General features: G+C 39.6%; 1 protein-coding gene across 2 annotated transcripts in view; it reads right to left on the minus strand.

The window, feature by feature from the left end:
• Positions 1 to 16,841, minus strand: part of GPM6A (glycoprotein M6A) — a 239,831-nt gene that overhangs the window by 109,005 nt on the left and 113,985 nt on the right. The window lies entirely within an intron of this gene.

Below are 16,841 nucleotides of genomic sequence, written 5' to 3' on the forward strand. Positions count from 1 at the left end.
AACACACCACTCTGTTCCTCTCAGGAGCACGCCACCGATACTTTGGGATGTATCTTTATTTACGTGTGGATGTTACATAGTTGTTGTTGGTCTCCACTTGCACATCTAGTCTGCCTTGTCCAGTGGCACATACAAGAACGGCTGGCAACGACCCATCCCAAAACAATTATCAATGTATAATCAAAAAATTTGCGTATTTGAAATGGCTTTTAACTTGGAGAAGAAGACAACAGAATGAATGAAAATAGTTAACTTCTAAAAGATTTCAGTCCCTTGCAGTTTACCAGGCTATGTGCATTAGATTTGTGAAGGTAATCTCATTTAATAATATAGCGATCCCAGCAGATAGATATATTATTTTCCCTACTTTAGGGGTGATAAAATCATGTTTGTGAACAGATGTTATCTGACCTAAAACATGCTCAGTACGTGGCAGAGCTGTGACCCAGATCCATGTGTGAATGGCTCTTTCCTTCCTGCTACCTTTCCCGGAATTTCGGATTTTTTGTTATGAATGTAACAGGTAGAATATGAGCCTTCTGTCCCATTAGCAAACCTTGCACGCTGTGTGTACCGGACCAGGACCATGACTCAGCAGGGAGCCTTACCGCCGGGACTCGGGAAGAAGGAGTGAGTCGGGATTCCTGGGACAGCGCTCGGTGGAAGACAGCCCCTAAGCTCTGACATAAAGGCGGGCTGCTTGCTCATCCATTTTTGAACTAATGAACACATAATAAGTTCCCGTAGGCATTTCCTTCCCCGGAGCATACTGAATGCACTTTGAAAGTTGTGCTCATTCAAAGCAATAACTTTGAACATTTCTATGAAGTCCTGAACTGTGATTTTTGTACATTAAGCCCATCTTCACTTCTCAAAGTGAAAACAATTACCTCCGATTCTTTTTTATTTTTTTTTTGTATTTTTTTTTATTTTTTTTTTGTATTTTTCTGAAGCTGGAAACGGGGAGAGACAGTCAGACAGACTCCCGCATGCGCCCGTCCGGGATCCACCCGGCACGCCCACCAGGGGCGATGCTCTGCCCACCAGGGGGCGATGCTCTGCCCCTCCAGGGCGTCGCTCTGACGCGACCAGAGCCACTCTAGCGCCTGGGGCAGAGGCCAAGGAGCCATCCCCAGCGCCCGGGCCATTTTGCTCCAATGGAGCCTTGGCTGCGGGAGGGGAAGAGAGAGACAGAGAGGAAGGGGGGGGGGTGGAGAAGCAAATGGGTGCTTCTCCTATGTGCCCTGGCGGGGAATCGAACCTGGGTCCCCTGCATGCCAGGCTGACGCTCTACCGCTGAGCCAACCGGCCAGGGTCATTACCTCCGATTCTTAAGGGTTCCCGTCTTTAGAAAAATGAGCTAATTTGATACCATATTTCAGACCAATATATGATAAAAGGGCAGTTATTTTATTTCTGTTCCATAATATATGCATATTTTAACAAGAGAATGCAAAAAAAACTATTACACATGGTAATAATTAGTAGCTCAATGGTTCTGTTTTTACTTTCATTATATTTGTTTTCTTTGCAACTAAAGGATGCCTTCTAATCTTATTCACAACATTGATAACCAACTATTTGAACTGTGTTTAGAGCTGGTCTTCACTGCATGTTTCATGACCTCTGACTTACAATTTCTTTATGATGTTTGTTAATTAGCTAGTGAGATTAACAATAATATTAACACAAGCCTTAGTTCATGACAGTCAAGTGTGATATGTGATCAATGTTTGTACCCTCCCCCCACAAAATTGATCTCCTGTGTATACAGATATTGATCGACTAATGACCTATGCAACTTACGACCATTTGACTTTACACCGCTATCACTAGCCACGACTGCTCCGCGTCTGGCAGCACAAGCGTTGCCCGGCTGGGTGTACCACAGTGAGGACCAGCTTCCGGCAGCACTACCATCTCCATGTGCACCATTTCAACTGTTCTCCCAGACTCGGTACAGCAATTTGTGTTTTGTGTCTTGGATATTTTTCTTCAAATCCCTCCCAAGATGTCTACCAAGAGGAAATTGTCTTTGTCTACGCCTCAGCCTGCCAAGAAGGAAAGAAAGGCCATCAATCTCCACACAAAAATGAGCGCGGGCTCATCCGACTTGAGCATGGGTTCACCAGCTTGAGTGCATGGGCGCTGGCTTGAGCATGGGATCATAGACATGACCCCATGGTCGCTGGTTTGAGCCCAAGGTCACTGGCTTGAGCAAGGGGCCACTCGCTCTGCTGTAACCCCCTGGTCAAGGCACATATGAGAAAGCAATCAATGAACAAGTACGAAGGAGGAAAGAAAGTGAATATAATCGCACATGTTTATGAAAAAACCAACTCCGGTAACCCCAACTTCTGTCTCAGATGACGACATCAACGATCCGCAGCCAAGGACCAGCAGCCAATAAAATGTTTCGTACATGTTTATATATTTTGATATGTTTTGCAATTGGGAAAATGTTTCCTATGGTATTTTTTACACCTGTATTTTGTATTTTTGTATGCACCTGTGTTTTGTAATTTTGTATGTTTTGCAAATATTAAACCAGTTGTACTGGTAATGTAGTGTTTTACTTAAACCTGATGAATGTAAAAATAAGAAACAAAATGGTCTAGAGATGATACAAATGGCATAAAATGAACAAAGAAAATTATGACATTTAACAATAATGAAAGAAAATTATGAAAAAATACTACTTAAAGATTTTTTTATAACATCATTTCACTGTACTGTACATATAGCCTACTTAACTTACGACCAAATCGTGTTACAACTGGTCTGTCGAAACCAATTGTGCTCATAAGTGGAGCACTAGCTGTACTGAATATATGATAACTGCTTTGTTACATGCGTTAGCATTGTCAGAAACTATAAGTTTCTTATCTCAGTGAATTTCCTGCCATCATCCCAAGGTTATAATTTCTACATCTACCAAACAGCTGGAAGATAGTATAGTCGGCCCTCTGTATCCACAGTTCTGCATCTACAGATTCAACCAACAGCCAATCAAAAACACTTGAGAAATAAAAAATGTTACATTGTGCTGACGTATACTGTGTATTCAGGCCGAAGATGGTTGCATCTGCACTGAACATCTACAGATTTATTTTCTTGTCATTATTCCCTAAACAATACAGAACAACAGCCGTTTATACAGCATTCACATTGTATTAGGTATTATAAGTAATCTAGAGACGATCTGAAATATACGGGAGGATGTGTGTAGGATGTATGCAGCAGATACTATGCCATTTCACAGAAGAGACTTGAGCATCCGCAGGTTTTGGTGTCCCGAGGGGATCCCGGAACCAACCCACGGTGGAGACCGAGAAAAGGCTGGATATCATTGCACATTCACAACACTCTTTGAAGTAATCAAGAGCTTATGCACATGATCACAGATTTCAAAAAACCCTTTCAATTTTTCAAAAGCAAAGTGTTTTTGAGTCATTATCTAGAAAGTTCTCATTTTAAATGACTGTCATCTCTATGTTTTTTTCTCTCAGGTTTTGGAATTTCACATTCATAACATCCTTATTTTGATATATAAATTATACATCTCAGCTGGAAATTCACCGTGAGTTTCATCTGGTGGCAATCATCTACAATACTACCGCTAGCTCTCCTTGTGTGGTCCCAGGATTCACAATGACAGTGTTTCTTGGGAAAGTGTTTGACATGTAGGTTCCTGGACCCTACCTCAGATTTAGTCAATCAGAAACTTGAGGTAGGGGGAGAAAGGGCAGTAATCTGTTTTAACACGTCCCACATAGGTGACACCCCAGTAAGCTAACATGTGAGGATGACCCTTGTAGACTTTGATGTACTACACACCCAAGTAACTTACAAAGATGTGTAAACTCCAAAGGCACGAAATACCACATCCATTCCAGAGTACAATTACTAACCACTCTCCTCTTCCAAGTTACTCATTTCTAACAACTTAAGGCCAAATCATCACTTCTCTTCTCGCGAAGGGTATCGTTATGCCATTCAATAATTTTTAAGAAGGCTCAAGGCTCAGTTGTTCGCCCTTGACAGGAAGATTACCCGGAAACCAGGTATCTTGACAGCGCTCGAGTCCCCTGTGTTAAGGTGGCTACGAGTCTGTTCATGACATTTGTGGCTGCAGCTCACTAGCAAACAGAAGCGCTTACGGAACAAAAGAGCACAAGGAGCACAGCTTGGGTTTAACAAGGAGCCATGTGGTGAGTTTCTGTCATCTTCGCAAATCCACCCAACACCGCCTTACCACAAATATGCCAACAACACAAAAACCGCTTTGTAATTACTTCTGGTAGGGGGAAGGGAAGAACTTTGAACTCTGTTATTAACAGTCACAGACAGGTAAGTGTTGTTTGTGCTTCTTCTCACATGTGTCATTTCAATTAATCTCTTCAACCCGAGCCAATTCTTTATCGGAGCAAATGCAGCTAGCTCACAGTTGGCATGGAAGGATTATTTTCTCCTTGTGACCTACATTTTTTTCCTTAGAAGACAGTGGATTTCCTCGGGAAAGCAATTTTACCAAGGGAAATACAAGATGTATTTTTACACCACTCCAAAAGAGGTATTCAGTTTTTTTGTCTGGCAAATCCTCAGCTGAATTTCGCATAAAAGACTGTGATGGAAATTGGAAATCCTTGCCAGAGGCTAGTTTTGAGCAGAGTTCAAAGAATTCAGTGGCCTGGTGTGTAGTAACATCTCTTTTTTTCTTTTTCCTTTGGAAAACGAGAAACAGCATTATTCTTTCACACTCATGCCTTCTGAACAGTTCCGCTGGGACCAGTCCCCCCCGGGAGGTCCGGGCAGAGCCCACACTGTCCCGGGGAGCTGCAGCCACTCACAGTCACACTCATGCTCACCCGCACACACACACATCCGCCCTCTTCTCAAACATATATCATTTCCGCTTTGGCTAAAAGACGTATCCATTTCTATCACTTCTGACTCTGAAATTCAGTGACCTCTTCCTAAACAACAGACCCAGCTGATGGTCTTGGTCTCCTTCTCTCCCTCTGCTGCTAGAAATTCCTACAAATCTGAGAATCAACTGAGAACAGTGCTGGAATCTCTACTTATACGATAGACTAATAGTGCAATATGTTACTGTTCACAATTATTGGGGATATTTTATCGCTTCATATTCATTTTGACATGTTCCCTAATTTTGTTGAGCAGCATAGGAAAAATGTGAAGGGATAATATTGACATTTTTATGTACCAAAGAACAAATTTAAATGTTGTAGTGAGGAAGTGGGCTGAGGGAGAACAGACACCTCCAAAGACTTCTATTTAAATTCACCTGAAACAATACAACATATTTTCAAAAACAAACAAAAAAGCCCTGTGTCAAAAAAGCATAATTCAAAACCTTTTGGAAAGAACATGATTCAAATATATTTTCAGTTTAGTTATTGTTTCATTTAACTTGCTATAGTCTCTTAAATGAGATGGATTTTAGATAATAAACTTTAAAAAAAAAATTAGAATTTTTTGTTTTAAATAATATGACCCTGAGAACACATGGATGATGAAACATTATCCCAGAGATTAAAGAGAAATCTTATTTGGATTTCACACAATGAAAACATAAATAGCTAAAAACAGATACAAAATATAACAAAAAAATCAAATTAAACATGCCTGAAAGTCTGGTTTACTAAATAAATAAACTGCTTTACCTTATCAATATACACTAGCCATGGTTAAGTCCATTTTCCATAAGGTAAATGCCATATAAATTGTGCTGAATGGAAATCATCTAGTTCAGGATAGGTCTCTCTGTCCTCTTTGGGCCAAAACTGAAACAATATAGCCCATCCTGTAGCATGATCAGGTAGGCCCAATTCCGTCCCATCCGTCCCACTTTTTCTCACACCCACACTTAGACATTTGCAGATAAAACTGTGCATCTACATAAAACACAGGGCACTGCACTGTCCCCCCGTCCTGTCCTGAAGGCCTGTCCACTCCGAAACCTGACGTCTTCTTCATCGTGTTTTTAAACATAGATCGTAAGACCCACTTAGTGAAGTCTGTTGTTTCTTGTATATTAAAACTTCAAAATAACAAAAGAGATAAGAACAATTCAAGTTACTGTCTGAGCTCCATTCAGTATTAAAATGGTATATAATTCTTTGTCGTCCCAGGACCACAAAAAGCCTTGTTAACTTATCTCAGACGACATATATATATTTAAAAAACCCCACTCATGACGGAATGGCGTTGCCAACTTGTGGAAGGTAAGATTCCATTGAGTCATACCCCGTGTGTGGAAATGACTTCTGGAGCGGTATTTTACCCAAGGGAAAACCAAGCAGATATTCCCCTCCTGAGAAGATAGGCATGGTGTTTACTTAGACAGGCAGAGCAAGTTGTAGACTCTAATCCACACTATCCCCAACAAGCCCCCAAAGTACCAAACTTACATGACATCAAAAATTAAAAAAAATCTTAACTTTAGCATTATATTTTAATGAACCAAATAACAAAGTCTCCAAACATTTTGCCAAATTTTGTTAAAAAAGGAAAATAACACAACAAATTAATTAGTTCACAAAAATTTTGGAGAAAGACTGTCTGATAAGCTTACTATGCTCATGTAACCATAGTATGTAAATCTTAAAACATCATATCATATATTATCTCTCTATTTCCTACATAGGAATCATGCACGCATGAAAAATGTTCATAAATGTAGCATAATGATCATATAGATATATTTAAGTGCCATTTCTGTGGGTCAAAATAGCCTAATATTAGCAAATATTAGCAATTTGACATAGTTCAACCTAATACATCCATAATATAGCCAAAAAAGTCACAAATCACCCCATAGACATTTTAAAACTTCCTATAAATACCTAAGGGCTGACATGAAATGAACATATGTGAGGACATAGGAGGAAATGGTCAGGAACCCGCAGCAGGCAGAGCAGAGTGGCCTGTGGATCTGGCATGTTGTGATAGAACATATTAGGTACAAAAAAAGGTATTCTGTCCTTTCAGTATTAATGCAACGCTTTGTGCAGAGAGAGTCATGGAGAATCCAGCTGCCCAGAGAGACCTCAGCACCACGAGGTTATGATGATGTTGCTTTTGCATCATTGATGAATTAAAAGGAAAAAAAGTACTAGAGTTGAGTCCAGACATTATAATACCACAACTGTAACAAAGTTTCCTTCCAATTTATAAGAAACAATGGGTAAACTATTCTCAATATTCATATAAAAATGGTGACCACACTTGATATACGGAAGTTCTTACCAAACATCATTATGGGGACCCATGTGGACCATATATCAGTCGTTCCTTTCCTTCTTTTGTGATGTACAGACCCATGTCAGCAATGGGCTTGCCACCTCTACGATGGTTAAATTTTTATCTAGTGTTGCAATAAATCACAAAAATGATATTCAAACAAGTAAATAAAATGATCTTTTCTCAAGGGTATACTTTTTGGCTTGGCCATATCATTGATAAATAAAGCATGACATTATTTTAGACGGTTAGGAAGAACTCACTCACAATTTCACCAAGTAATGGTATCACATGTTTATCCCAAAGCATAAATTAATAATTGGTATACCAAAAAAATCAATACAGCTAACTGCAGTGTGATGTGCACTCACACTCCTCACATGCTGCTGGCTAGTGCAAATGCCTCGTTTTCATGCTGTGCTTTGAACACAGAAGCAAAATCAGGCAGCTGTTAAAGACTAGATTCTGATAAAAATATGAAACCAAAAGCATAAACGAAGGTAAAAAGAAAATGTGCTTTCAGGGACAAGCTGTTCTTTTAGTTTATAATCTTGAAAACTTACTGATTCAGTATAGCCTCCAAAAGGTCTTATCTTACTAAACTGTCCTCAATAATTTTAAACAGTTATTTCTTCTACAGTATTGTTTTATTTGAACAACACTTACTAAGGAACACACCAAACTCAGTGTCAGTACATCTCTAAGCCACCGTGCTACCTTCTCTTTACCATCATCCTGTACAGTGTTGAAAGCTATCACTCCCTAACTTCCAGCAACCATCTGCTGAACTTGACAGTTCAATGGATTTCCTTCAATTGTTAGAAGTGTAAAGTAAAAATACGTGGGCACTGTAGTAATAAAAACAGACAGCTAAACATTGTCATGAAGACTGCTATCAAACTACTGACTATATTTCAAGTCAAAAAAATTTAAAAATGTATTTTTTCAATTCAAATCTAATAACCTAGAATGGAGTAATGGCAGCATTTTCTAAGTTACCGTATTCCCCCATGTAAAAGACGCTCCCACGTATAAGGCGCACCTTAAATTTGAGGCCCAAAATTTGAAAAAAAAATGTATTCCATAAAGTTATTGAACTCAAGTTTTATTCATCATAAAATGCATACAACTCCTCAAGTGGGAAATGCAAGTAAAAGAAATCTACAACCACTGTATAAGATGCACCAAATTTTCAGAACCTCAATTATTTATTTAAATGGTGTGTCTTATACATGGAGAAATACGGTAGGTTTAACTGCTCTGGAAGGATCTGTCTTTACTTGGAAAAGGGTTTTCCATCTGTCTTTTAGCCTGTGTGACGGACCTCATCTCTTTCCTCTTCCTCTCCTTCTCCCTCTTTCTTCCTGCCTCCTCCTAGTCTCTGTCATCATCCTCTCCTCCATGTCATTGGTGACAATGACCACCACCAGTACCGTCATTGTTGTGGTCATTGTTACCATCAGATATAACTATGCTCAGAACACTCGGCAGGTTGGGGCCAAGAACAAAAGACAGAATCCAAACCCGCAAGGGATTTATACTTTGAGAGGGGAGATGGGACATGACATATAAGTTAAAAACTAAACAGCAGGAGGTTCCATAGAGTAAACACTCAACAAACACTTTAAAAAAGAACTGGGCAACCATTCAAAAGAGGGATTAAACCCTTAGCATTCTTTATTTTTCAATTCTGATCCTCCGCCACCAGAAAAGTTGCTTAGCTATTTTTTTAAACAGTCACAATGTGTTCCGAGGACAGGGAAGGGGACACCGAGAAGGGATGCGAATGCTCCGACCTCCTGTCACATTGCAGATACTGGGATGGCCCTTTTACAGCTCACTTTTTTGACTAACACTCACATTCAATCCACCAAACTCAAAGATAATGGTAGAGAAAACTAACTGTAAAGAAAAAAATGGGTTTTGAAAACCTAGGATTGAAGAATGCAGATTAAGTTACACAGAGAGTGTGTGGATGTGGGGAGAGCCAGGGAGGCAGTAGATGCCGTGGGACCGGGGAGCCCGCAAGGTAGCTGGCCACTCGGCGTGGCGGCTGACCACAGGCCCGACCAGCTGACCACAGGCCCGGCCGGCTGACCACAGGCCCAGCTGGCTGCACTGATGTTGAAGGGTTGTGGAAAAATGTGAGTGTATAGTTTCTGAATCCTAGATCTTATGACTTAATCACAACTCTCTGTTGTGGACGGTTGAGTAGAGACAGGTAAATGATGTAAGTTCGATTATTGTATGAGAAGAATTCAACGTCACCTTTTACTGTCAAAGGGTGAGAAATTGAAAAAATCTGATGACAACCCATCCTTAAAATCTTTGCAGTATAACAAAACCATTACCTAAGTCTGAAATTGGTGACATGTGGGCACTACTTCAGATAGAACTTTCCAAAGCTTAAGATTGTTTTTAATGGACATACCATAGTCAATGTCATATCTAAGACTTCTGTTGATCAAAAAATGTTCAACCTTATATTTTAAAACTTAATTCTACGTTGCAAAATATTTTAAAGGTGTTTTATTGAAAATAAATACAATTCTTTACTATCCTGAAAAGAAATTTAAGTCTAGAATTCCACAATTTGAATGTTATTATTATGGGAAAAAAATTATTTTTTAACCAGGCACATATTTTTTTCTCAGAACTGAAATGAAGATTATTTACTTTCATTAAGTTAAAATCCTCTGTGTTTCTGAATAATAGTGTGAAGTTTTTTTTAGTTGCCCATAGATTGAGTTCCTAACAGCCATTGACTAAATAGTGTTTCCATAAAGCTAAAGAAAATTTGAAATGTATAAGAAAACTATAATTCATATCTATTAATTGAACATACATGACACTAGATACTCAGTAGGAAATGCTTAAGACAGTGTCTGAATTTTTAAGTATTAAGCCATTATACCAGGTGGGGCAAAAGTAGGTTTATAGTTGTTCATATGGAAAACAATACAATAAGTAACAAATACTAGTACAAGAATAAACTGTGTTTCACATACTCACAATGGCAAATCTCCTTTTGGCCCACTGTGTATTTACTATTTTTCCATGAAAAATAAATCATGTTAGTAAAGGCAGTTAGCTATGCTTCAGGTGTGCAATCACTAAATTGAAGTGCAAAATTGATATGGCACAGACGATTAAAAGTGAGAATTGTTTTCCACTAGTACAAGAGAGGTGATGTGGAGAGGCATCTTGATAATGGAACAGAAATGGCTAAGCTTGGGGGGAAATTTTTGACCAATTACTATTTCTTATTTAAATTATTTACTAGAACTTTTTCTCATCAAATAACAATAAAAAATATAAACAATTATAAAATTTTTTTTACAGATTTTATTTTATTAAGAAAGAAAAGCTAGGCCCTGGCTGGTCAGTTCAGTGGTAGAGCATTGGCCTGGTGTGTGGAAGTCCTGGGTTCAATTCCCAGTCAGGGCACACAGGAGAAGCGCCCATCTGCTTCTCCACCCCTCCCCCTCTCCTTCCTCTCTGTCTCTCTCTTCCCTTCCCGCAGCCAAGGCTCCGTTGGAGCAAAGGTGGCCCGGGTGCTGAGGATGGCTCCATGGCCTCCACCTCAGGTGCTGGAATGGCTCTGGTTGCAACGGCGCAACAGCCCAGACGGGCAGAGCAATGCTCCTTAGTGGACATCCCGGGTGGATCCTGGTTGGGCCCATGCAGGAGTCTGTTTCTGCCTCCCTACTTCTCACTTCAGAAAAAGACCAAAAAAAAAAAAAAAGATAAGCTAATTCATTCATTAAAAAAAACAAACAAAAAAAAAATTTTTCTCATGGGGGGAGATAAATTGCATTAAAATAACAGAAATTATTTTCCAAATCATTGAAATTTCTATTATAAATTAGCAGAAAATAATAATTAAGCAAAAAATGTTAAAAAATTGGCTTCATTTTTACTTCAAAATAAAGAAAAAGTATGCGTGTGCCATGAGTGGAAGCATTGTGAACAATATGTTTTATGTTCCCAAGACTGATGGCATCAATGTGTTCTTTTGTAGAGTCAGGTATACTAAAAGATTCTTATTTCTCATACAATAGAAATTTAAGTCCCAAAACATGAAGCCATTTAAACTATGTGTCAAAAATGTTCTTCCTTCCTTCCTTCCTTCCTTCCTTCCTTCCTTCCTTCCTTCCTTCCTTCCTTCCTTCCTTCCTTCCTTTTCTTCCTTTCCTTCCTTCTTTCCTTCCTTCCTTCCTTCCTTCCTTCCTTCCTTCCTTCCTTCCTTCCTTCCTTTTCTTTCCTTCCTTCCTTCCTTCCTTCCTTCCTTCCTTCCTTCCTTCCTTCCTTTCTTTTCCTTCCTTCCTTCCTTCCTTCCTTCCTTCCTTCCTTCCTTCCTTCCTTCCTTCCTTCCTTCCTTCCTTCCTTCATTCCTTCCTTCCTTCCTTCTTCCTTTCTCCCTTATTCTCTTTTGGAAATTATTCTGCTTGCCCACAGCAACAAGGTTCTCCTGTTGTTAACATGCATCCTTTGAAAGTGGACACCCCTCCTCCTTTCCCTCTGCCGTCAGATCTTCTCCCAGTGGAACTGAATTCCCCAGTGAGCTCCATAAACAAACCTCGGTGAGCTACTGAGTTTCCTTTGTGACCCAAGTTAAATTTCCCACTCATAATTTAAGAGAAACAAATGAGTTGTCTTCTGTTTCTTTCTTTTATTCTCACAAAGAAGGAAGTTTTATATTAAGAACGTCTGAGACAATGGTCACATGTGAACAGAGAACACATGGGGAAACATGAATTATTTTTATAATGTCAGCTAATCCACAGCTGTGCCACCTGTTAGTATGGATGCTATCCAAAAGGTGTTGAGACTGAGCCAAGGAGTCTGCCCTTGGTGTAAGAAAGAGAAAATTGTCAAAAACGTTGCATGAGGAGGAGGGGTGTATGCATAGAGGGAAATGGAAGCCAAAATCATCAAACAAGACGTTACGGCCTACACTTTATGAATCCCATGTGTGCCATTGCCTTTTGGATTAACTAAAGAATAATCAAGTCTTAATAACCATCTTGTAATCACCACTCTAAGTACATTCAGCATCGATATCTCAGTCTTCAGCACTGAACTTCTCACTTAGTCTCCTTAAATGTTTAAGATTAAATTTCAATACAAGCAGTTACTGAAGCAACTATATCAAGCACTTTCATTCTAAAAGGTGAATACACTCATTTTAATAACATTGTTTTAAAAAATCTTACATATATCTTTTATCCTAACAAGATGGTAGAACATGTGTATTAAGCATTTTGGATTTCTGAGACAAATAGCACCAAAGGTATAAAAAACATAATCAACAACTAATCCAATTACAGTATATGATGACCAAATTCTAAATCATTATATCTGAACCACAGAAGTCATAATAACTAGAACAATGCAGAAATTCTGGAACTTTCTATTAAATTTCATATGAAAAATATACCCAGTTTTCCACATTGACAGGTGTCTTAGAACTACACTGGATAACAATATAAAATTAACTTCTTAGACTCCAGCATTAAATGCTACTAAAAGCACAGCTGTCAAATTATAGCATCGGTTTCTCCTAAGTGCTTTATGAAATCAGCATCTCTGTTTCTTCCAGATGTGTTGTCCAGATGCTGAGATGGCAGCCAACAGTAGTTGTTGAGATGAAATTTCCCATGTTGAGATGAAATTTCCCACGTGGAGCTAGGCAAACAAGACAAATTGCCCTTTTCATGGGCCTGCGACTAGCCAACATCCAAGAAGCAAAAAGAGGCTAATTCTTCCATTTTAATGATTGTTCAAAGGTTTTGGATACTGTTAGTTTCCTAGCCGCTGGTCTATGGATTTCAATGGCACACTATTGAAGTTTCTAATTCTGTTAATAAAGAAGACACTGTGACTCCTTCTGGTTTTTCTATTTCTTTGCAATGGTTCTCAAAATGCATATTTTACTACCAGTTCTTACTTACTTGAAGGTAGTGGTTTTAGGGTGAACTAATCAGTCAAGTCTAGGAATCACCTAGCTTTTGTGTTAAAGAGTAGTGTCAAGTTGAAACTTAAGTCCATAAGTGTACATTGGTTCAGTTGCCCCTTAGCAGGTTAAATGTGGAGAAAACTTCTTAACATTAAGCTTCTTTACGTAAGACTCTTAAAAGCATCTGGACATTTAAAGGTCTTTCATTGGAAGTCTTTTAATTGCATAGGACACAGATTCACTCAGATGACCTGAGATGGGCAGCAGAGTCACTACAAAGACATAGGGAGGGATAAGGAGATGGTCAGGGCTGCCAAGAACCAGCTCTCCCCAATTCTCAAGGTCAGAGTCCCCCTGACCCAGCTCATCTTTTCCAAGTCAAGATTTATAGGTCCATAGATTATAGGCACACTTAGGGATTAGCTGCTGTTGGTCAAGCTGTGCACATCTGGCCAAAAAAGCCAGAGCTGGTGATAGAGAAGACAGCCATGTCTGACCTGTGGTGGCGCAGTGGATAAAGCGTCAACCTGGAAATGCTGAGGTCGCCGGTGCGAAACCCTGGGCTTGCCTGGTCAAGGCACATATGGGAGTTGATGTTTTCCAGCTCCTCCCCACCTTCTCTCACTCTGTCTCTCCTCTCTCTCTCTCTGTCTCTCCCTCTCCTCTCTAAAATGAATAAATAAAAAATAAAAAATATATATATATATAAAAAAAGAGAGAAGACAGCCATGAGTTACGGAGTATAGCTGATCAGTGCAGTAGACGTTTGTGGATGGAGCACAGCCATAGAGAAGGGAGTGTGGCAGGCAAGCTATTACGGATGCCCAGTGAGGCCCAGGGCATAGCTAAAAGTCAGACCCTGTTCTCAATCTGACTGCATGGAACCTTGTTTCTACCACATGTTACCACAGGATTTTGGTCAAGTTAATTAACCTATTTGATTTTTAGCTGCCTCTATATTAGTCCCACTTAAAGTCAGTGTGAAAAGCCAATGAGCTAATTTATGTAAAGACCTTAGGGCCTAAGGGCCACAGTCTGGCACTAGAATCACTGGACCGTTTAGATTGACCAATACCATCTGGAGTCATAGAACCACAGCTGCCCCCCTTTCCACGGATTAGTGCCTCTTCCTCAGGGATGATGTCTAGGAAGGGGTGGGCGCCAAAACCCTCTTTCAAGGCAGAAATAACTCTAGTCAAAAAAAGTTTCAAACAGACTTTCTGTCCGCCCATAAATATGATACATAAGCTTCTGTGAATAGACTCCTTTATAGTGATATATGTATATAATATAAAGTATAAAATTATGATAGGATATCGAAAGTAAGTGTATAGTATTGTCAATTATGAAATAGACAGACATTAAGATGGAATATTCTTCCATCTAGACATTCTTGCTGGTTTTGATAAGTTAAGGGTCTGCTGACATGACACATATATTAGTGGCATTGGTCTAAGGAGGAATAATGACCATGAAACAGTGGCCATATTATGAGTGTTGAATTGAAGAAGCTGGTCTTATTCATATCAAGTTTGATCTTCTACTTTCTCTAGAAAAAAAGAGCCACCAAGGATCAATTCTCTTGGGGAATGGTGTTGGAGGACAGGTCAGGCATTGACTGTTGAGCATGAGACGTTGAAAGCATGAGCTCATATGCTGTTGTTCATCATACTAGAAAAACATCAGGAGTGACACCTTGGCCATTATCTTTTTGAGCTGATCAAACTTTTCCACACGTAACATGTAATTCTGAGGCTTTGCAAAACATGGTCACGTTCAAAAATTAAGTCAGTGAGGTGTCTGGCTATTTGAAAGTTTAGCCAATGGATGAAGATTCCAATTTGCTAGTTCTTTTTGTTCATTTTTTTTTCTTGTTTACCCCTATACAATTTTACACTTCTTTTATTGTTGTTTCATCAGCTTACCTCTGTGATCTCCTCCTAATTCAGTCATTCTTTCCTTGAGGTTATCTACAACTGTCACCCACTTCCCCAGTAACTAGAACATGCATTCACTGATCCACTAATGATCAGCCACCCTTAAATCATTTTCATTTTGTCCTGTAGGAATGGGCAGAATGTACCAGACATAATTGTATTTCTCCAAGTCATAAATATACACCTTTTCAATACTTGTAAAAAATCCCTCTCTGCACTTTGCCCAACCTCTCTATGGCAACTGAAGTCCTTCTTGTCATGCTTTAGTGACCATGTATCTCACTCAGCTTTTGATGACAGCCACGGTAGGTTTATGATGGTCATATGTCAGGGCCACGCTCAAAACGGCTGCTTTTCTTTTTCCTTTTCTCTTTCCCTCCAAACCAGAACACTGTTGCTTTGGTTGAACACAGACGAAGTAATTGGCTTTCATGTACAGGACATGTTTTCACCAAAAATACATGCTTCTTAAAGACTAGACTGCTACACAGCACAACGAGATCCTCACCTCTGGGGAGGGGTGGCGGAAATGAAGGGGGGAAAGAGAGGAGTGACCCCAGCTCCGTGTCACACCAGGGCCTGGGCCCACTGAGCGGAGTAGCTGGTGAAGTCATCCACACTGTTGAATTATGCTCTCTCCCGGGCTGAACACACGTCACGTAGGGTAAACATTAGGACGGCTATCAATTGCCTTTTACAGATTAAACGAGGAAGGGAGACATCATTAGGAAGAGAAATGTATGTCTTACGAAAGAGTCTTTAAAGTTCTAAAGTGTTGGCTATATATTTTCAAGTCTGTGTATGCAGCTGCCAGCTTCCATTTTACATTCCGGTTGAACATGGAAGGGGACGCGAGTCAACACCTTCGGGAATGTAAGTCCTTCTGGTTAGCAAGAGGGAAGAACAGGTTTAGATTGCAAAAGGGGAAAGGAAAGCATCTCTCCAGTGGAAGAAAATGGGTGTTAACCTGAATTTTTACTTAAGACAATCCTACGCAATTTGAGAAAAACAAGAGATGAGCTGATGCAAAGCTGCCCCCCCCTTTAAAGCAGATGGGTCGTTATATCTGTGCCCCCAAACTCTCAGCAAACCTCTAGTGATTTTTCCCTCCTTGTCAAGTGGCTCCTCCAACTTAGGTCCCATCTAATGGCACACTGTCTCCTCCCCAACAGGTAGAGAGAGCATTAATATCCAGATACAACTTTCTAACAACAAACTTAGGTAGATAAGGTGTCACAGGCAGAGCCGAGAGGTATAGGAGACCAGGAGCGAAGACAGTTAAACCATCTTTTTCTCAGTTATGAAAAAAAAAAAGCTTAATCATAGGTCTTTTAGCTGTATGAGCCAGGGCCAAAGTAGGTTTACAACTATTCATATGGAGAATAACACAATAATTAATAAAGAAAAATACAAGACTATAAACTCTGTGTTTTGTGTTCTTGTACCTGTCAACCTATGTTTGTCCAACCCTGCGTATCATCATACACGTATAGATCATTGTACAGCTTTTCCTTTAATTAAAAATAATTGTTTTCCGCTGCTGTTCCTGATGTAAATATGCACATCTTTAGTGATCCACTGCGACAGAATCTTCCCCATCACAGCATTGCTGTCTCCACCCCCAGGAGGAGGGGTTTTCAATGTTCCCCGAGGGAAAAAAAAAACAACCACATCACAAC

This window comes from Saccopteryx leptura, chromosome 4 (assembly GCF_036850995.1).
Source record: "Saccopteryx leptura isolate mSacLep1 chromosome 4, mSacLep1_pri_phased_curated, whole genome shotgun sequence".
Classification (NCBI taxonomy): Eukaryota; Metazoa; Chordata; class Mammalia; order Chiroptera; family Emballonuridae; genus Saccopteryx; species Saccopteryx leptura.